This window comes from Hylobates moloch, unplaced genomic scaffold, assembly GCF_009828535.3.
Source record: "Hylobates moloch isolate HMO894 unplaced genomic scaffold, HMol_V3 SCAFFOLD_1, whole genome shotgun sequence".
Classification (NCBI taxonomy): domain Eukaryota; kingdom Metazoa; phylum Chordata; class Mammalia; order Primates; family Hylobatidae; genus Hylobates; species Hylobates moloch.
The window spans coordinates 42,628,856-42,651,826 of record NW_026652276.1 but is presented as its reverse complement, the minus strand read 5'-3'; the positions used below and the strand labels follow the sequence as shown (position 1 = coordinate 42,651,826).

The following is a 22,971-nucleotide window of genomic DNA, read 5'->3' as shown; positions in this document are numbered from 1 at the left end:
TTTTGGTATTAGGGTGATACTGGCTTCATAGAATGATTTAGGGAGGGTTCCCTCTTTCTCTAGCTTGTGGAATACTGTCAATAGAATTGGTACCAATTCTTCTTTGAATGTTTGGTAGAATGCTGCTGTGAATCCGTCTGGTCCTGGACTTTTTTTTTGTTGGCAATTTTTAAATTACCATTTCAATCTCATTGCTTGTTATCAGTATGTTTAGGGTATCTAATTCATCCTCATTTAAGCTAGGAGGGTTGTATCTTTCCAGGAATTTATCCATCTCTTTTAGGTTTTCCAGCTTATGCACATAAAGGTGTTCATAGTAGCCTTGAATAATCTTTTGTATTTCTGTGGTGTCAGTTGTAGTATCTCCGTTTCATTTCTCATTGAGCTTATTTGGATTTTCACTCTTCTTTTCCTGGTTAATCTTGCTAATGGTCTATCAATTTTATCTATCTTTTCAAAGAACCAGCTTTTCGTTTTATTTATTTTTTATATTTTTGTTTGTTTGTTTGTTTGAATTTCATTTAGTTCTGCTCTGATCTTGGTTATTTCCTTTCTTCTGCTGGTTTTGGGTTTGGTTGTTCTTGTTTCTCTAGTTGCTTGAGGTGTGACCTTAGATAGTCTGTTTGTGCTCTTTCAGACTTTTTGATGTAGGCATTTAGGGCTATGAACTTTCCTCTTAGCACTGCCTTTGCTGTGTCCCAGAGATTTTGATAGGTTGTGTCACTATTGTGGTTCAGTTCAAAGAATTTTTAAATTTCCATCTTGATTTCATTTTTGACCCAATGATCATTCAGGAGCAAGTTATTTAATTTCCATGTATTTGCATGGTTTTAGAGGTTCTTTTGGGGGTTGATTTCCAGTTTTATTCTACTGTGGTCTGAGAGAGTGCTTGATATGATTTCAATTTTCTTAAATTTATTGAGGCTTGTTTTGTGGCCTATCATATGGTCTATCCTGGAGAAAGTTCCATGTGCTGTTGAATAGAATGCATATTCTGGAGTTGTTGGATGGAATGTTCTGTATACGTCTGTTAAGTGCATTTGTTCCAGGGTATAGTTTAAATTCATTGTTTCTTTTGTTGACTTTCTGTCTTGATGACCTGTCTAGTGCTGTCAGTGGAGTATTGAAGTCCCCTAACTATTATTGTGTTGCTGTCTGTCTCATTTCTTCAGTCTGTTAGTAATTGTTTTATAAATTTGGGAGCTCCAGTGTTATGTGCATATATGTTTAGGATTGTGATATTTTCCTTTTGGACAAGGCCTTTATCATTATACAACGTCCCTTTTTGTCTTTTTTAACTGCTGTTGCTTTAAAGTTTGTTTTGTCTGATATAAGAATAGCTACTCCTGCTCACTTTTGGTGTCCATTTGCATGAAATGTCTTTTTCCACCACTTTACCTTAAGTTTGTGCAAGTCCTTATGTGTTAGGTAAGTCTCCTGAAGGCAGCAGATGGTTGTTGAATTCTTACCCATTCTGCAATTCCGTATCTTTTAAGTGGAGCATTTAGGCCATTTACATACAAGGTTAGTATTGAGACGTGAGGTACCATTTCATTCATCATGCTATTTGTTGCTTGTATACCTTGGTTTTTGGTTATTTGGGGTTTTTTTGTTTGTTCAAAGTTTTGTTTTTGTTTTTGTTTTTGCTTTTTTGAGATGGAGTCTCACTCTGTCACCCAGGCTGGAGTGCAGTGGTGCCATCTCAGCTCACTGCAAGCTCTGCCTCCCGGGTTCATGCCATTCTCCTGCCTCAGCCTCCCAAGTAGCTGGGACTACAGGCACCCACCACCAAGCCTGGCTAATTTTTTTTTTTTTTTGTATTTTTAGTTGAAACAGAGTTTCACCATGTTAGCCAAGATGGTCTCGATCTCCTAACCTCATGGTCCACCTGCCTCGGCCTCCCAAAGTGCTGGGATTACAAGTGTGAGCCACCGCATCTGACCTGTTTTTGTTTTTTAAATTGTATTTTTGTTTTATAGGTTCTGTGAGATTTATGCTTTAAAAAAATTCTGTTTTGATGTGTTTCCAGGATTTGTTTCATGGTTTAGAGCTCCTTTTAGCAGTTTTTGTAGTGGTGGCTTGTTAGTGGTGAACTCTCTAAGTATTTGTTTGTCTGAAAAAGACTGTGTCTTTCCTTCATATATGAAGCTTAGTTTCACTGAATACAAAATTCTTGGCTGATAATTGTTTTGTTTGAGGAGGCTGAAGATAGGACCCCAATCCCTTCTAGCCTGTAGGATTTCTGCTGAGAAATCTGCTGTTAATCTTATAGGCTTTCCTTTATAGGTTACCTGGTGCTTTTGTCTCACAGTTCTTAGGATTCTTTCCCCTGTCTTAACTTTAGATAACCTGAGGACAATATGCCTAGGTGATGATCTTTTTGTGATGAATTTCCCAGGTATTTTTGTGCTTCTTGTATGTGGCTATCTAGGTCTCTAGCAAGGCTGGGGAAGCTTTCCTCAATTATTCCCCCAAATATATTTTCTAAACTTTTAGATTTCTGTTCTTCCTCAGGAACACCAATTATTCTTAGGTTTGGTTGTTTAACATAATCCCATACTTCTTGGAAGTTTGTTCATATTTTCTTATTCTTTTCTCTTTGTCTTTGTTAGATTGGGTTAATTTGAAGACCTTGTCTTCAAGCTCTGAATTTCTTCATTCTACTTGTTCGATTCTATTGCTGAGACTTTCCAGAGCATTTTGCATTTTTATAAGTGTGTCCATTATTTTCTGAAGTTTTGAATGTTTTTTATTTTTTCCATCTATTTCCTTGAATATTTCTCCCTTCACTTCTTGTATCATTTTTTGGATTTCCTTGCATTGGGCTTAGCCTTTCTCTGGTCCCTCCCTGATTAGCTTAACAACTAACCTCCTAAATTCTTTTTCAGGTAAATGAGGAATTTCTTCTTGGTTTGGGTCCATTGCTGGTGAGCTAGTGTGATTTTGGGGGGATATTAAAGAACCTCGTTTGTCATATTACAAGAGTCAGTTTTCTGGTTTCTTCCCATTTGGGTAGTTTCTGTCAGATGAAAGGTCTAAGGCTGAAGGCTGTTGTTTAGATTATTTTGTCCCACAGGGTGTTCCCTTGATGTAGTAGTCTCCCCCTTTTCCATGGATGTGTCTTTCTGAGAGCCGAGCTGTAGTGATTGTTTTCTTGCTTTTGGATCTAGCCACCCAGCAAGTTTACCAGGCTCTAGGCTGGTACTGCGGGTTGTCTGCACAGAGTCCTATGATGTGAACTGTCTGTGGGTCTCTCAGCCATGGATAACAGCATCTGTTCTGATGGAAGTGGCAGGGGGGTGAAATGGACTCTGTGAGGGTCCTTAGCTTTGGTTGTTTAATGCACTATTTTTGTGCTGGTTGGCCTCCTGCCAGGAGATGGCACTTTCCAGAGAGCATCAGCTGTGGTAGTAAAGGGAGGAACAGGTGGTGGGCAGGGCCCTAGAACTCCCAAGAGTATATGCCCTTTGTCTTTGGTGGGTAGGGAAGGACCGCCAGGTAGGGGTAGGGCTAGGCATGTCTGAGCTCAGACTCTCCTTGGGTGGGTCTTGCTGAGGCTGCTGTTGGGGATGGGGGTGAGGTTCCCAGGTCAATGCAGTTATGGTCCTAGGAGGATTACGACTATCTTTACTGTGTCATGAAGGTTGTTAGGGAAGTGGGGGAAAGCTAGCAGTCACAGGCCTCACCCAGCTCCCACACAATCCGAAAGGCTAGTCTCACTCCCACCATGCTCCCCGCAACAACATCAAGTCTATTTCCAGGGAGTGGGTGAGCACGGCCATGTCCCCAGCTGCAGAAGCAAATATGGCTTTCCTTCTTCCTCTGCCTGTGGAGTCTGCACACTGGATTCACGCCCTCCCCAAGTTCTGGCCAGGAGGCTTCTCAATCAGTTCAAAGTGTTACAAAGTTCTGCTGGAGATTTCCTTCTCCCTGTGGCCTTTTCCCATCACCTCTGGCTGCCCTCCCAAAGGACCCCTGTGAGGTCAGGCAAAAATGGCTTGCTAGGGGACCCACAAAACTCCATGGCTTTTCCTGCTGTTTCCTCTACCCCTGTATTTCTCTCGGCTCTCTAAATTGACTCAACTCCAGGTAAGATCAAAATCTTCTGTAATCTAGGACTTCCATTTCCCCAGTGGGGGTGTGTGTTCCGGGGTGGATGATCTCCCTTTCCCAGTTCTATGGTTTGGACACTCACAGTGTATGGGGTGTCTCCTGGGTCCTGCAGGAGCATTCTGATTCCTTCAGGGCGGGTCCTCTCAGGTTTTCTGATTTATTCCTGCAGTCGTTTTGGAGCAAAAATTCACAATGTGAACCTCCAAACACGGTTCTGTCTGTCCGAGTAGGAGCTGTAATCTAGTCCTGCCTCCCGTCTGCCATGATCCCCCCCCAATCACCTATTTAATTAAGCATCAGTCAAATATATAACACTAAATTGGAGTGGAGAGAAAGCAAAAGAATGCTATATAGACTTTGACAGTTGTTACAAGGGCTCAGTGGTTAACAGAAAGGTACTAGAAGGCAAAAAGAACAAAGTTCCTTTAATATCGGTAAAAGCTACAAGACCGTAACTATATTAAGATGACCAATCACTGCCAAATGAAATCAGCTAACAAGGGTATGAATCATTTTGGGTCCTTCTAGAAGCTCCTTTTGCCATTTTCAGGAAGGCTTTAACCTCCAGCGCCACCCAGTTGTTCTGTAGTCTCTGACTGTTGGACTGTCTGACTTACTACGTGCAAGTGACTGACTGGTGAGCACTTAAGCACCTTGCCACTGAAAGTATGTTCTGATCCACAATCTGCATTTATTTTCTTTCTTTTAAATAATTATTATTATACTTTAAGTTTTAGGGTACGTGTGCACAATGTGCAGGTTTGTTACATATGTATCCATGTGCCATGTTGGTTTGCTGCACCCATTAACTCGTCATTTAGCATTAGGTATATCTCCTAATGCTGTCCCTCCCCCCTCTCCCCACCGCACAACAGTCCCCAGAGTGTGATGTTCCCCTTCCTGTGTCCATGTGTTCTCATTGTTCAATTCCCACCTATGAGTGAGAACATGCGTTATTTGGCTTTTTGTCCTTGCGATAGTTTACTGAGAATGATGTTTCCAGTTTCATCCATGTCCCTACAAAGGACATAAATTCATCATTTTTTATGGCTGCATAGTATTCCATGGTGTATATGTGCCACATTTTCTTAATCCAGTCTATCGTTGTTGGACATTTGGGTTGGTTCCAAGTCTTTGCTATTGTGAATAGTGCCACAATAAACATATGTGTGCATGTGTCTTTATAGCAGCATGATTTATAGTCCTTTGGGTATATACCCAGTAATGGGATGGCTGGGTCAAATGGTATTTCTAGTTCTAGATCCTTGAGGAATCGCCACACTGACTTCCACAATGGTTGAACTAGTTTACAGTCCCACTGACAGTGTAAAAGTGTTCACAAGACAGGGATGCCCTCTCTGACCACTCCTATTCAACATAGTGCTGGAAGTTCTGGCCAGGGCAATCAGGCAGGAGAAGGAAATAAAGGGTATTCAATTAGGAAAAGAGGAAGTCAAATTGTCCCTGTTTGCAGATGATATGATTGTGTATCTAGAAAACCCCATTGTCTCAGCCCAAAATCTCCTTAAGCTGATAAGCAACTTCAGCAAAGTCTCAGGATACAAAATCAATGTACAAAAATCACAAGCATTCTTGTACACCAATCACAGACAAACAGAGAGCCAAATCATGAGTGAACTCCCATTCACAATTGCTTCAAAGAGAATAAAATACCTAGGAATCCAACTTACAAGGGACGTGAAGGACCTCTTCAAGGAGAACTACAAACCACTGCTCAATGAAATAAAAGAGGATACAAACAAATGGAAGAACATTCCATGCTCATGGGCTGGAAGAATCAATATCGTGAAAATGGCCATACTGCCCAAGGTAATTTATAGATTCAATGCCATCCCCATCAAGCTACCAATGACTTTCTTCACAGAATTGGAAAAAACTACTTTAAAGTTCATATGGAACCAAAAAAGAGCCCACATCACCAAGTCAATCCTAAGCCAAAAGAACAAAGCTGGAGGCATCACGCTACCTGACTTCAAACTATAGTACAAGGCTACAGCAACCAAAACAGCATGGTTCCGGTACCACAACAGAAACATAGATCAATGGATCAGAACAGAGCCCTCAGAAATAATGCCACATATCTACAACTATCTGATCTTTGACAAACCTGACAAAAACAAGCAATGGGAAAAGGATTCCCTATTTAATAAATGGTGCTGGGAAAACTGGCTGGCCATATGTAGAAAGCTGAAACTGGATCCCTTCCTTACACCTTATACAAAAATTAATTCAAGATGGATTAAAGACTTACATGTTAGACCTAAAACCATAAAAACCCTAGAAGAAAACCTAGGCAATACCATTCAGGACATAGGCATGGGCAAGGACTTCATGTCTAAAACACCAAAAGCAATGGCAACAAAAGCCAAAATTGACAAATGGGATCTAATTAAACTAAAGAGCTTCTGCACAGCAAAAGAAACTACCATCAGAATGAACAGGCAACCTACAAAATGGGAGAAAATTTTCACAACCTACTCATCTGACAATGGGCTAATATCCAGAATCTACAATGAAGTCCAACAAATTTACAAGAAAAAAAAAAAAACCCCATCAAAAAGTGGGCGAAGGACATGAACAGACAATTCGCAAAAGAAGACATTTATGCAGCCAAAAAAACACATGAAAAAATGCTCATCATCACTGGCCATCAGAGAAATGCAAATCAAAACCACAATGAGATACCATCTCACACCAGTTAGAATGGCCATCATTAAAAAGTCAGGAAACAACAGGTGCTGGAGAGGATGTGGAGAAATAGGAACACAATATGCATTTTAACATCTTCAGATTTATCTGCACATGAAAGTCTGAGAAGCATTTCCCTGATACACTTCTAAGTGCTTACCTGGGAAATGAGTGAATTTAAGGTCGGTTCTCCTAGAGTCATTTCCCCAGGTGACCTCCATCTCCTCCCCAAGCAGGACTAGGCTGTAAAGTCTGCTGAATGTCATCTTGGCAGTCCTTGTTCTTGAAGAGCACGAAATCTTGTCAAGGAGAAGAAACTTGCCTAAAATAACCCAGTGTCAAAGTTATTGATTTGGTAACAAACATATGATTATTAACATGAGAAATACAGAAAATAGTACCCTAGAAGTTCAAATAAAAGGTACAAGTTTATAGGTAAAAGCTGACACAGATTTTGTTTTTTAAAGTTCTTTCTGAAGAATAGAAACTCAATTCAGGCTCTAAAGCAGTGGTTCTAACTTGAGCATGCATCAGAATTATCTGGTGCCCCACTCCAGAGTTTTCTACACAGTTAAGTCTGAGATGGGGGCTGAGAATTTGCATTTCTAACAACTTCTCAACCTCACCTCCACCTGCTCTGCTGATGCTGCCAGTGCAGGGATCACACTCTGAGAACCCTGTTCCAAAGCAGTGCTTTTCAAACAGGGGTGGGGCAAGGAACATTGCTCCCAGGGGACATTTGGCAATGTCTGCAGATATTTTTGGTGGTCACAAAGTGTGGGTGGGGGAGCTACTGGCATCTAGTGGATGAAGGACACATTCTACAATGTGCAGGACATCTCTCCACAACAAAAGATTATCTGGTCCAAAATGTCAATCTGCTGAGTTTGAGAAACACTGCTCTAAAGCTCAACCTTGGCTGCCCATCAGAAACACCTGGGAAGACTTTAGACATCCTGATATCCAAGCTGTACACCAGATCATTTAAACCAGAATCTCCAGGATTGGAACCTAGGTGATAAAAGCTTTTAAAGCTCCCCCAGATAATTCTAACACGTAGCTGAAGCTGATGAGAATTCTTCTAAAGAATGGAAAATGTGTAAACAGGCAAAACAGCTGAAAATCGTGCTGGTTAAAATATTTGCTTCCAGATTCATTCTCCATTTTTCTTTATTCTCTTCCAGTCTCCACGAGGCTGTCCAGAAACCAGATTACCCAGGGGCTGGCTCCCTTGCCCTCTGGCTTCTGGTTGGACTCAGCCAATAATAGGTACCACCTGGACATTGAAGGTGGAAAGGGAGAGATAACAGGTTATTATTTTTCCCACTTCCTCTGTGTGTTGCCATAATTCTGGCAGTAGTTTTGTTTCTCTATAGCTACATTTATTCGGGGGTGGCTGTTTATTTATTGCTTTAGCTCTCAATGAGGTTCTGGCCACTCCTTATTCCCCTGTATCCCTTCAGGCCTGGGGTGGCAAAAGTTTGCTGCTGCTGCTAGCTAATATCTTGGTGCTTCAATATGCATTATTGATTTCTCAGCTCTGCACACATCTCTGTAAATTATCTCTTAACTTAAAAGTCACCTCAAAATTCCAGGTGAATGTGCTGTCTGTTTCCTGTGCAGTCACATGGGGCTCCATGCTCAGAAAGGCCGCATGCTTGGTTTAATGCTCTTCTGCAACAGTCTTGGAATTCTTAATATATTTGAACAAGAGGCCCTGCATTTTCTTCTTTCATGGGCCCTGAAAATTATGTAGTGATCCTGTTGCCAGGATTCTGACTAATATAAAGCTATTCTTGATTTGGAGGAAATGGCATGAATAAGACTTGAAGCTAAAAATGCACTTGATGTATTTGAGGAAGATTAAGTGTGGCTGTTTGTGACCTGGCTGGAAAGGACAACCCATCATCACATCTACTGGTAAACTTATGGTATCCAGAAAAAGCCAAAGGACTCTATTGCAAGACAGCATCACCTGACTGCAGAGGTACCTAATTTGCCCTAGATGAGGTCATGGTGCTTGCTGGTTTACAAGTAACTAGTTTTTTTTGTTTTTTGTTTTTTTAACCTAGTTTATTGAGGTGTAATTGACAAATAATATTGTATATATTTAAGGTGTATAATGTGATGATTTGACATACACTTATGATGTGAGATAATTACCACAATCAGGTTAACACATCTATCTTCACAGAATTATGATTTTTTGTTTGTGTAGTGACATTTGAAATCTACAACACTCAGAAATTTTCAAATATACAATACACTATTGTTAACTATAGTCATCTACAACAGGTGACTATAGTCCTGGCATAAAATATTCTGCCAGAATATAAAACTTATTCATCTTATAACTGAACATTTGTATGCTTTGACCAGCATCTTCTCATTTCCCCCAAACGATAGGATTTTATTCCTTTTCATAACTAAATAATATTTCATCATGTATGTATAAAATTCATTCATCTCTCAACAGACACTTAGGTTGTTTCCCTGTCTTGACTGTTGTGAATAATTCTGCAATGAACATGGGAGTGCAGATATCTATATTTGACATACAAATTTCATTTTCTTTGGATATATTTCCATGGGTGGGATTGCTTGATCAATGACAGTTCTATTATTAATTTTTTGAGAAACCTCTATACTATTTTCATAATGGCTATACCAGTTTACATTCCCACCAACAGTGCACAAGGTTCTCTTCTCCACATCTTCATCAACACTTGTATCTCTTGTCTTTTTTAATAGTAGCCATATTAATAGAAGTGAGGTAGTACCTCATACCTCATTGTGGTTTTGATTTGCACTTCTCTGTTGATCAGTGATATTGAGCACCTTTTCATATACCTATTGGCCATTTGTATTGTTGTTATTTTGTTTTGTTTTGTTTTTTACTGAGTTGTATGAGTTCTTTATGTATTTTAGATATTAACGCCTTACTGGATATATGGTTTGCAGGTATTTTCTTTTATCGGTGGCCTTTTACTTAATTGTTTCCTTTGCTGTGCAGAAACTTTTCGTTTGATGTATTTCCACTTGTTTATTTTTACTTTTGTTGCCTATGCTTTTCGTATCATATCCAAAAAATCACTGCCAAGATCATTGTCAAGAAGCTTTTCTCCTATGTTTTTGTCTATGAGTTTTATAGTTGCAGGTCTTATGTTTAAGACTTTAATCTATCTTGAGTTAATTTTTGTGAGTGTTATTAGATAGGGGTCCAATTTCATTTTTTTACACGTGGACATTACAGTTTTCTCAACACAACACCATTTGTTGAAAAGACCATCCTTTCCCTTTGTTATTCTTGATACCCTTATCAAATATTATTTGACCATATATGCATAAGTTTATTTCTGGGCTCTTTATTATTCTATTGGCATATGAACAGGATTTATTCCAGGATAAATATGGAATAACTTTATTTTTTATTATTTTGAGTGTCTGATTTTATGCCAGTAAGATATTGCTTTTATTACTATAGCTTTGTAATACAGTTTGAAAGCAAGAAGTGTGATGATGCCCCTCCAGTTTTATTCCTTCTCGAGATTTCTTTGGCTATTCAGGGTCTTTCATGATTCCATATGAACTTTAAAATTGTTTTTTCTATTTCTGCAAAAAAAATGCCATTGAAATTTTGATAGGGATTCTAATGAATCTATAGAAAACTTTGGGTAGTATGGGCATTTTAACAGTACTAATTCTTCCAACCCATGAACATGGGATATCTTTCCATTTAATTGTGCCTTCATCAATTTCTTCCATCAATATATTATAGTTTTCAGTGCATATATCTCTCATTTCCTTAATTAAATTTTTTCTTAAGTATTTTATGTTTTGATGCTATTATACATGGAATTCCTTTCTTTATATCTTTTTCAGATATTTTTGTCATTAATGTATAGAAATGCAACTGATTTTGTATATTGATTTTGTATCCTGCAACTTTACTGAATTCATTTATTAATTTTAGTTTAGTTTTAGATACTACAGTTGTTTGGTATGGTCTTTAGGATTTCCTATATATAAAATCATGTTATCTATAAACAGAATAATTTTACTTCTTCCTTTCTGATTTGGATGCCTTTTATTTCTTTTCCTTGCCTAATTTCTCTGGCTAGAACTTCCAGTACTATGTCGAATAGAATTGATGAGAGTGAGCACTCTTGTCCTATTCCTGATCTTAAAGGAAAAGCTTTTAGTTTTTCATAGTTGAGTATATAATATTATCTGTGAGTTTTACACAAATGGTCTTTTTATGTTAAGGTGCATTATTTTTATATCAATTTGTTGAGAGGTTTTATCATAAAAACATGTTGAATATTGTCAATGCTTTTTATGCATGTATTGAGATAATCATGCTTTTTATTCATCATTTTGTTAATATGGTGTATCACATTTATTGATTTGTGCATATTGAAGCATCCTTGCATTACGGGGATAAATCTCACTTGATCATGGTGTATGATTCTTCTAATGTGCTGTTGAATTTGGTTGCTAGTATTTCGAAAAAATTTTTTGCATCTGTGTTCATCAAGGATATTGACCTGTACTTTTCTTTTCTTGTAATGTCTTTATCTAGCTTTGTTATGGGGATAATGCTGGCCTCATAAAATAAGGATGGAACTGTTTCCTCCTCTTCAATTTTTTAAGAGAATTGAAGAAAAATTAGCATCAAGTATTCTTTAAATTTTGGTAGAACTCACCAGTGAAGACTTATGCTCCTGGGCTTTGGCCTGTTGGGAGGTTTTTGATTACCAATTCAATCTTCTTATTTGTTATTGGTTTGTTCAGGCTTTCTATTTTTTTTTCATGCTTCTGATTCAGTATCCATAGATCATATGTTTCTAAGAATTTATCTATTTCTTCTAGGTTATACAATTCATTGGTATATAGTTGTTCATAGTGGTCTTTTTTGTATTTCTGTGGTATCATTTGTAATGTCTCCTCTTTGTTCTTTTTATTTATTTGAGTCATCTCTTTTTTTGGTTAGTCTAGCTAAAGGTGTGTCAATTTTGTTTATTTTTGTTAAAACTAACTCTTCCTTTTATTCTTTTTCATTGTTTCTCTGTTTTTATGTTATTTATTTTAGCACTAATCTTTATTATTTTCTTTCTTCTGCTAACTTTGGGCTTGGTTTGTTCTTGTTTTTCTAGTTCCTTAAAGTGTAAAGTTAGATTATTTATTTGATATCTTTCTTTTTAAATGTAGGCATTTATAGCTATAAACTTTCCTTTTTTGACTTTTTTATTTTTTTTTATTTATTTTTTTGAGACAGAGTTTTGCTCTTGTTGCCCAGGCTGGAATGCAATGGCGTAATCTCGGCTCATCACTGCCTCTGCCTCCCGGGTTCAAGAGATTCTCCTGCCTCAGCCTCCCGAGTAGCTGGGATTACAGGCATGCACCACCATGCCTGGCTAATTTTGTATTTTTAGTAGAGATGGGGTTTCACCATATTGGTCAGGCTGGTCTCAAACTCCCGACCTCAGGTGATCCACCCGCCTTGGTCTCCCAAAGTGCTGAGATTACAGGTGTGAGCTATCACGCCTGGCCTAAACTTTCCTTTTAGAACTGCTTTTGTTGCATCCATATCTTTTAGTTTGTTGTGTTTTCAATTTTGTTTATCTCATAATAGTTTTAATTTCCCTTTTGATTTCTTTTTGACCTATTGGTCGTTCAGGAGCATGTTGCTTCATTTCCATGGATTTGTGAATTTTCTAATTTTCCTCTTGTTACTGATTTCTAGTTTCCTACCTTTGTGGTCAGAAAAGATACTTGATATAATTTCAGTCTTCTTGAAACATATAATTTATCCTGGAGACTGTCCCATATGCACTTGAGAAAAAGTTATACTCTGTTGCTGTTGGATAAAATGTCCTATATGTGTCTGTTAGGTCCATTGATTATACAATGGTATTCAAATCCACTGCTTGCTTATTGATTTTCCTATGTGGGTGATCTATCCATTGTTGAGAGTGGGGTATTAAAGTATTCTACTATTACTATATTGCTGTTTATTTCTCCTTTCAGTTATTTTAATATTTGTTTTATATAGTTAAGTTCTCTTATGTTTAGTGCAGATATAGTTATAATTGTTATATATTCTTGATGAGTTGACCCATTTAACATTCTGTGATGATCTACTGTCTCTGTTGACAGTTTTTTATTGAAAGGCTATTTTTTTCTAATGTAAGTATAGCCACCCTGCTTTCTTTTGGTTACCATTTGCATGGATTTTTTTTTTCTATTTTTTTCACCTTTCAGCCTATGCATGTTCTTAAAGCTAAAGTGAGTCTCTTGTGGGCAGCATGTACTTGGATCTTGTTTTTTTTTTTCATCCATCTAGCTACTGTATGTCTTTTGATTGAAGAATTTAATTCATTCATATTTAAAGTAATTATTGATAGGTAAGGATTTGCTATTGACATTTTGTTAATTGTTTTCTGACTGTTTTGTAATTCCTCTGTTCCTTTCATTCTCTCTTGCTGTCTTCCCTTACAATTTGATTACTTTTTGTGGTGATAGGCTCTGATTTCTTTCTCCGAGTCTTTTGTGTATCTACTACAGGTTTTTTTATTGTGGTTACCATGAGGCTACATAAAACATTATAGTTATAACAACCAATTTTAAGGTCATACAACTTCATTTGCATATACAAATTCTATACTTTACTTCTCCTCCACACACATTTCAACTTATTGATGTTACAATGTAAATTTTTAAATATTACGTATCCATTAACAAATTATTGTAGTTTCAAAAATACATTGTCTTTTCACCCTTTTACTAGAGCTGAAAGTAGTTTATACACAATTACAAATTACAGAATTCTGAATTTAACTATACTTTTTTTGCTAATGAGCTTTGTACAGTTATGTTTTTACATTTTTAATTAGCATCCTTTTCTTTTCAACTTGAAGAACTTCCTTTATTATTTTTTCCTTTTTTTTTGAGACAGAGTCTCACTCTGTTGCCCAGGCTGGGGTGCGGTGGCATGATCTCGGCTCACTGCAATCTCCGCCTCCCAGGTTCAAGCAATTCTCTTCTCTCAGTCTCCTGAGTAGCTGGAATTATAGGCATCTGCCACCACCCCTGGCTAAAGTTTTTTGTATTTTTAGTAGAGATGGGGTTTCACTATGTTGGCCAGGTTGGTCTCAAACTCCCAACCTCAAGTGATCCACCCACCTCAGCATCCCAAAGTGCTGAGATTACAGGCATGAGCCACCAAACCTAGTCAATTTTTTTCCTATTATTTTTGAGACAGAGTCTTTCTCTGTTGCCCATGTGAAGTGCAATGGCATAATCACAGCTCACTGTAGCCTCGACCTCCCAAGCTCAAGTGATCCTCCCACCTCAGACTCCCAATGTGCTGGGGCTATGGGCATGAACCACTGTACCTGGAATCATTATTATTTCTTGTAAGTCAAGTTTAGTGGTATTGAATGCCTCCAGTTTTTATTTGTTTGGTAAAGTCTTTATCTCTCTTTCATTTCTGAAGAACAGCTTTGCCAGATAAAGCATTCTTGGTTGACAGTTTTTTTCCCCCCTTTCAGCACTTTGAATATATCATCCTACTCTGTCTTGGCCTGCAAAGTTTCTGCTCAGAAATTGTCTGATAGTCTTATGGTACTTTACTTGTATGTGATGTGAGTCAATTTTTTCTTCCTGATTTCAAAATTTTCCCTATCTTTGTCTTTTTGACAACTTAATTATACTGTGTCTCAGTGTATTCCTTTTCTGGTTCAAACTATTTGGGGATTTTTGCACCTTATAAATCTAGATGTCCATTTCTCTCCCCAAATTTGGGGAGTTTTCAGCCATTTCTGGACTCTCTGTTCTTGCCTTTTGGTCTATTTATTTGTTTTTTCAACAACACCACACTATCTGGAATACTATAGCTGTATAGTAAGTCTTGAAATTGGGTAGTGTCAATCCTTTAACTTTGTTCTTCTCCTGCAATATTGAGTTGACTGGGTCTTTTGCCTCTCCATATAAACTTTACAATCGGTTTGCTGATATTCATAAAATAACTTGCCGAGATTTTTATTGGGATTGCATTAAACCTATAGATCAAGTTGAAAAGAATTGATATATGTTTTTAATTTCAAATTCGTCTTGTTCATTGCTGGTATATAAGAAAGCAATTGACTTTTGTATATTAACTTTGTATTTTGCAAGCTTTCTATAATCATTTATTAGTTCCAGGAGTTTTTGTTGTTGACTCTCAGATTTTTTATGTAAGAAATCATGTTATCTTCAAAGAAAATTTTACTTGTTTAATCTCAATCTCTGTAACATTTATTTATTTCATTTTCTTGTTTAATTGCATTAGCAAGGACTACTAGTACAATGTTGAAAAGCACTGATGAAAGAGGACATGCTTACCTTATTCCCAATCTTAGTCACCATTAAGTATAATGTTAGATATAGGTTTTTGTAGCTATTCTTTACCAAGCTGAGGAAATTCCCACTCTATTCCTAGTTTGCTGAGAATTTTTATAATGAATGGCGGTTAGATTTTTATCAAATGCTTTTTCTGCACCTATGAATATGATTATGTGATTTTTTTCTTTTGCTTTTTGATGTGATAAATTACATTAATTGGTTTTCAAATGTTAAATCAGCCTTGCATACATGGGATAAATTCCACTTGGTCATGTTGTATATTTCTTTTTTTAAATTATTGGATTCAATTTGCTAATATTTTGTTAAGGAGTTTTGCATTTATAAATTCATGAGAGGTATTGGTCTGCAGTTTTCCTTTCTTGTAATGTCTGTGTGATTTTTGTCTTAGGGTAATGCTGGTCTCACAGAAAGAGTATTCTCTCTGTTTCTCTCCTTAGGAAGAGATTGCAGAAAATTGATGTAATTTCCTTCTTAAATATTTGGTAGAATTCACCAGTGAACCCATCTTTCATGGTAGGTTCATGACAGATGAGTCATTTCTTTTTTAGAATATTATTATTGATTTAACTTCTTTAATTTAGATTGTCTATTTCTTCATGTTTGGGTTTTGAAAACTTGTGTCTTTCAAAAAATGGGTCTATTTCATCTAGGTTATCAATTTAGTGAGTATAGAGTTGATCATAATATTTCTTTATCATCATTTTAATTATCATTTTAATGTCTATGGGGTCTGTACTGATGTTTCTTCTTTCATTTTTGATACTAATATTTGTGTCTTCCTTCTTTTTTTCTTAGCCTGGCTAGAGGCTTATCAATTGTATTGATCTTTTTAGAAAAACCAGCTTCTGGCCTTTTGCTTCTGGTTTTGCTGGTTTTTCTGTGTTGATTTCCTGGTTTTAAATTTCACTGATTTCTGCGCTTATTTTTTACTATTTCTGCTTACTTTGGATTTAATTTTTTATTCTTTTCCTAGTTTCCTAAGGTGGAGACTTCAATTATTGAATCTTTCCTTTTTCTAATATATGCTTTCAATGCTATAAATTTCCTTCTAAGCACTGCTTTCACTTCACTCCCCAAATTTTGATAAGTTGTATTTTCATTTTCATTTAGTTCAAAATATCTTTAAACTTCTCTTGAAATTTTTTCTTTGACCACGTGTTATTTAGAAACATGTTGTTTAATCTCCAAGTATTTGGGGATTTCCCAGCTACCTTTTTGTTATCAATTTCTAGTTTAATTCCACTGTGGTCTGAGGGCAGACATTTTTTAATTTCTGTAATTTTAAATTTCTAAAGGTGTGTTTTCAGCGACCCAGAATTTGATCTATCTTGATAAATGTTCCATGTGAATTTAAGAAAAATGTGTAAACTGTTGTTGTTGGATGTAGTAGTCTATAGATGTCAATTATATACAGTTGACTGATGAGGCTGTTGAGTTAAACTATGTCCTTATTGATTTTCTGCCTGCTGGATCTGTTCATTTCTGACAGAGTGTTAAAATCTGTAAGTACAAGAGTGAATTCATCTATTTTTCCTCGCAGTTCTATCACTTTTTATCTCACATATTTTGACAATCTGTTGTGATATATGTTAAAGTTTTTATATCTCCTTGGTGAACTGACCTCTTTATCATTATATAATGCCCCTCTTTATCCCTGATAACTTTCCTTGCTCTGAAGTCTGCTCTGTCTGAAATTAATATAGCTACTTTTACTTTTTAAATTAGTATTAGCATGGTATATCTATCTTCCTTCTTTTACTTTTAATCTATATATGTCTTTGTATTTAAAGTGGAATTCTTGCAGACGTGTATTTGGGTCTTTTTTTTTAATCTACTCTTCAATCTCTGCCATTTAATTGGTTTATTTAGACTATTGACACTTAAAGTGATTATTAATATAGTTGGATTAATATCTACTACATTTTTACTGTTTTCTATCTGTTGCCATTTTTCTTTGTTTTTGTTTTTGTCTTCCATAGTTTTTCTGGCTTTTGTTGTTTTAATTTAGTATTTTATGTAATTCCATCTTCTCTCCTTTCTTAGCATATTAGCCACGCTTCTCCATGCTTCTTTTTTTTCTCTTTTAGTGGTTGTCTTAAAGTGTGCAATATACATTCATGACAAATCCAAGCCCACTTTAAAAAAACACTACACAACTTCACCATAGTACAATTTCTTTTTTTTCTTTTTGTTTTTTGAAACAGGGTCTTGCTCTGTCACGATTTATTGTCTGTTATTCTTTGTAATAACAGGATATTTCAATTCTTCCCTTCCCTCACTTGCCTCATTGCTGTCATTCATTTTACTTATATGTAAACATATCTATATCTATAAAATTGAATACATTGTTGATATTATTTTGAACAAATTGTTGTGTTAGATTAAGAATAAAGTAAGTTTTTATTTTACTTGCACTTACTCATTCCCCCATGCTGTTCCTTTCCTTAAGTCAATTCGAATTTCTGACCTATATAATTTTTCTTCTCTCTAAAGAACTTTTCTTAACATTTCTTGCAAGGCAGGTATATTTGCAGCAAATGTCCTCATTTTTGTTTTGCTGAGAAATTATTGATTTTTCTTTCAGTTTTGGGAATAATTTTATAGGGCACAAAATTCAGGGTTGATGGGTTTTTTTCTTTAACTCTTTAAATGTCTCACTCCACTCTCTTCTTGCTTGTATAGTTTTCGGGGAGATGGATACAATTCTTACCTTTGCTCCTCTCTCGGTAAGGTGTTTTTACTCTGGCTTCTTTCAAAAATTTAAAAAAATCTTTGATTCTCTGAAATTTGAATATAAAATGCCCAGATTTTGTTTGGCAATTATCCTGCTTAGTGTTCTCTGAGATTCCTGGATCTATGATTTCGCATCTGACATTAATTTAAGGAAATTCTCAGTCATTATTGCTTCCAGTATTTCTTCTGTTCCTTTTCTCTTTCTTCTCCATCTGGTATTTGCATTAAACAAATGGTATACCTTTTTTTAGTTGTCCTACAGTCCTTGGATATTCTGTTCTGTTTTTTCAGTCTCTTCTCTCTTTGCCTTTCTGTTTTGGGAGTTTCTGTTGTCATATATCTTCAAGCTCACAGATTTTTTCCTCAGGAATGTCCAGTCTACTAATAAGCCCAGGAAAGGCATTTTTCATTTCTGTTACAGTATTTTTTATCTCTAGTACATCTTTTTACTCTTTCTTAGAATCTCCATCTCTCTGCTTACATTATTTACGTGTTCTTGCATGTTGTCTCCTTTATCCATTAAAGCTCTTGGCATACTAGTAATTATTTGTTTTAATTCCTGGTTAAATATCAACATTTCTGATTTATCTAACTCTGGTTCTGATGCTTGTCAGTCTCTTCAAACCACACTTGTTGCCTTTTTGGATATCTTATAATTTTTCTGTTAAAAGGTAGACATGATACATGGGGTAAAATGATGTACAGGGTAAATAGGCCTTTAATAACATGGTAGTAAGGCAACGTGGTTTTCTATATTCCCGTGATTAGTTCTCAGTCTTTTAGGGAGCCTGTGCCCCTGAACTATGAGCTTTACCAGTGCTTCTCAGTTTTCTCCCCTCTCCCTGTGAGACAGGATGGGTGGAAAAAGTTGGAGTTGGGTATTTCTCCTTTTCCATGTGGAAAACTGGAGTTGGGCATTTCTCTTCCCCTTGGTGGGTAAGGCTCTGATTAAACCCCAGCAGATTCAGGCCTGATAAAATAGTTTCTCCTGAGGACAGGCCTTGTTAAGAAGAACAGAATATGGAGGTTTCTGTTTGTGGGTGTCTATTCTAGTAAATTGTGATTCTCTGTGTTCCCCTGCTGGTCTTTCCAATTTTGAAGTTTTCCCTGTGTCCTCACTCCTCTTACAGATACAAGAAGAGTTGTTGGTTTTTTAGATTCTTCAGCTTTTTACTTCTTTTGCTTATTTTAACAAGAGTAATAATACCAAGTGTCAGCAAGTGTCAGTGAGAGTAAAAAATGATGCAACCACTTTAGACAAACAATCTGACAGTTTCTTATAAAGTTGAATATATAATAGAACCCATCAATTTCACTTTTAGATACTTACCCAGGAAAAATGAAACCTATGTTCTCACAAAGACTAGTACATAAATGTTCATAGTAGCTTTATTCATAATAACCAAAAGTTGTGAACAGCCTAAATGTAACCTACTGATGCATGCAACACAAATGAATCTGAAAACATGATGTTGTGTGAAAGAAGTGAGACACAAAAGAGTACATATTTTGTAATTGAATTTATATCAAATTCTACAACAGACAAAACTAATCTATTGTGGTGTAAAGTACATCAGTGTTTTCCTAGGGTCTGTAGGGGAGGGGATTGACTGCAAAGGAACATGAAGAAACTTTCTGGGTTATGTAGATGTTTTATATCCTGATTGTGGTGATGGTAGTTCCACAGATGTACAGATTTGTAAAACTCATCTAAAGTGTACGCTTAAAATGGGTGCATTTTATTCATGTAAATTATACCTTGATAAAGTTGATTTTTTAAAAAAGTAAGTTCTCATGGTAACTGAGAAACTATGACAATAATCCAATTCTCCAAACCACTGTGATAAACTCAAGTCTAACTTACCAATGATAAATTAACCCCTTACACTTTAAGGCATTTAAGTACCTAGCTTCCTTTATTAATGAACTGAAATAACTTTCCATAATACTATCAGCAAAATAATTACATTCGTCTTTCAGACTTACTAAATAAATGCTACTACTTTCAAATACACCAAGGAATAAAAGAATTTATATTTAAAGTGTTTGGAGAGTAAACATTTTACAGTATTTATAACATTCCCTAAGTACATAAAATAAAGCATTTAAAAATTACTTCCTTCGTGTTTTAAATATGCTGTATTACGTTGAATGGCCTTTAAACACAAAACCCAGCACATGAGAAGTTCCAAGGTATCATCTAGGTCTTCACTTCTGTGTCTGCTCTGAGTTGTTACAGAAAATTGCCTACATTGGGGGAGCACGGCGGCCTGGCTGCCGCAGGGCCGCGCCGAGCCAGCGGAGCCCCCGCGGCGCCCAAGCGCGGGCCCGGACCGCGGCATTTTTATTCAAGCGACGCTAAGGGAGCCCGGCCGCGCCCGGTGCATTGTGGGAGCGGCCGGCGGCCCGTTTTCGGGAGGAGGCGGAGGGCGCAAAGCAAGCTAGTGGATCCATAAAGAAACCAGTCAACCCCCAGAGGGAGGGGAGGGGCTGAGCTGAGAAGAGCGCGGGGCACAAGAACCATGTGTACGCGGGAGTCCTTTTAACCCAGAAAGTTACGAATTGGACAGGAGCTTCTGGCTAACCAGATTCACTGAACTGAAGGACACAGGCTGCAAAGTGCCCCAAGATGTCCTGCAAAAATTGCTGGAATCTTTACAGGAGAACCACTTCCAAGAAGATGAGCAGTTTCTGGGAGCCGTTATGCCAAGGCTTGGCATTGGAATGGATACTTGTGTCATTTCTTTGAGGCACGGTGGGCTTTCCTTGGTTCAAACCATAGATTACATTTACCCGATCGTAGACGACCCTTACATGATGGGCAGGATAGCATGTGTCAGTGTTCTCAGTGACCTCTACACAACGGGGGTCATGGAATGTGACAATATGCTGATGCTCCTTGGAGTCAGTAATAAAATGACTGACAGAGAAAGGGATAAAGTGATGCCTCTGATTATCCGAGGTTTTATAGACGCAGCTGAAGAAGCAGGAACGTCTGTAACAGGCAGCCAAACAGTTCTAAACCCCTGGATTGTCCTGGGAGGAGTCGCTACCACTGTCTGCCAGCCCAATGAATTTATCATGCCAGACAGTGCAGTGTCAGGAGATGTGCTGGTGTAGACAAAACCCCTGGGGACACAGGTGGCAGTGGCTGTGCACCAGTGGCTGGATATTCCTGAGAAATGGAATAAGATTAAACTAGTGGTCACCCAAGAAGATGTAGAGCCAGCCTACCAGGAGGCGATGATGAACATGGCGAGGCTCAACAGTACAGCTGCCGGACTCATGCACACGTTCAATGCCCACGCGGCCACTGACATCATGGGCTTTGGGATTTTGGGCCATGTGCAGAACCTGGCCAAGCAGCAGAGGAACGAGGTGTCATTTGTAATTCACAACCTCCCGGTGCTGGCCAAGATGGCTGCAGCGAGCAAGGCATGCGGAAACATGTTCGGCCTCATGCACTGGACCTGCCCAGAGACCTCAGGCGGCCTTCTGATCTGTTTACCACATCAGCAAGCAGCTCGGTTCTGTGCAGAGATAAAGTCCCCCAAATATGGTGAAGGCCACCAAACATGGATTATTGGGATTGTAGAGAAGGGCAACTGCACAGCCAGAATCATAGACAAACCCTGGATCATTGAGGTCCCACCACAAGTGGCCACTCAAAATGTGAATCCCACACCCGGGGCCACCTCTTTTTTTTTTTTTTTTTTTTTTGAGACAGAGTCTCGCTCTGTTACCCAGGCTGGAGTGCAGTGGCACAATCTCGGCCCACTGCAAGCTCCACCTCCCGGATTCACGCCATTCTCCTGCCTCAGCCTCCCGAGTAGCTGGTACTACAGGCGCCCGCCACCACGCCCGGCTAAATTTTTTTTGTATTTTTAGTAGAGATGGGGTTTCACCGTGTTAGCCAGGATGGTCTCGATCTCCTGACCTTGTGATCCGCCCGCCTAGGCCTCCCAAAGTGCTGGGATTACATGCCTGACGAGGCCACCTCTTAATCTAGACAGAAATAGCTGTTTGGTTTTGTTTTTAAATAGATCTATGTCCTTTATCATCACTTCAATTAAAGACTATAAACAAAAAAATCTCTTTGTGTCTACACATCGGGTGACCTTAGGTCGGTTTGTAAGTGGATACAATTAATAAAATAAAATCAATTGCCTTTTTTTCCTGTTACATTAACTGAAGATGCACCTAATCTTGAGGCAGCTTCTGAGTTGAGAATTATATTGTTATCCAATACTGTTGATTCATTTTGAATCTTTAGACACTTAGCTCTTGCTGCATAGGCTCTTTTTAAAGGTGCTTTCACATAGCACAGACATTACCAGTAGTCGTGTAAAATAGCAGTTGGTGTCTTCATTTTACGTATATTTATCATAAGTCTGATTTTTTTTTAAGCGTCTTCAATGGTTTTCTGTAGAGACAGCATTGGTAAGTGGCACATGACGGTATCCCAGTCATAAGAGGGTTGCATGATTCCTTTGAATGTTTGATTTGGAAAAGCCTAGTCTTGTCTCTCAAGAGCATCTCGAACCCAGAACATTCTCTGGTAGTGCACTCAGTTCAACAGGGCAAGTGCTTCACTGCATGGAAAACACTTTGAAGAGACAAAAAAGAAATCTTATTTCTTTTTTTGTAGCCTTTCTGATATTTACAGTAATACCACTAACTGTTTTCTTTATCGATAGCAAGGAAGGTTACTTTTTGCAATGTAATTAGATGTTCTATAGTGCTACAAGGAATTGCCTTCCGAAAGGAGGCTCATGTATAATACTCATTTACAATTCAATATATAATTACGCAAATAATTTTTACATATAATCAATAATAAAGACTGTTCTGTGGATGGTAGTGTTTAATACATTTTCTATTTTGTACAGTGATTTCAGGCTTTTTGTTTTCTTGAAATCAGCAGATATTTAGCCTAATTCTTAGCATTATTTTGTCCTTTGCACCAGTACTTTTTTGTGCATGCTTTTTGTGATGTGTTAAAAACCTGCA

The 22,971-nt window shown here is 37.5% G+C and overlaps 1 pseudogene; it reads left to right on the top strand.

Annotated features, from left to right (window-relative positions):
* The first annotated feature begins 20,478 nt into the window (after positions 1 to 20,478).
* On the top strand, positions 20,479 to 21,657 carry LOC116814162 (selenide, water dikinase 1-like; annotated as a pseudogene).
* Positions 21,658 to 22,971: the final 1,314 nt, after the last annotated feature.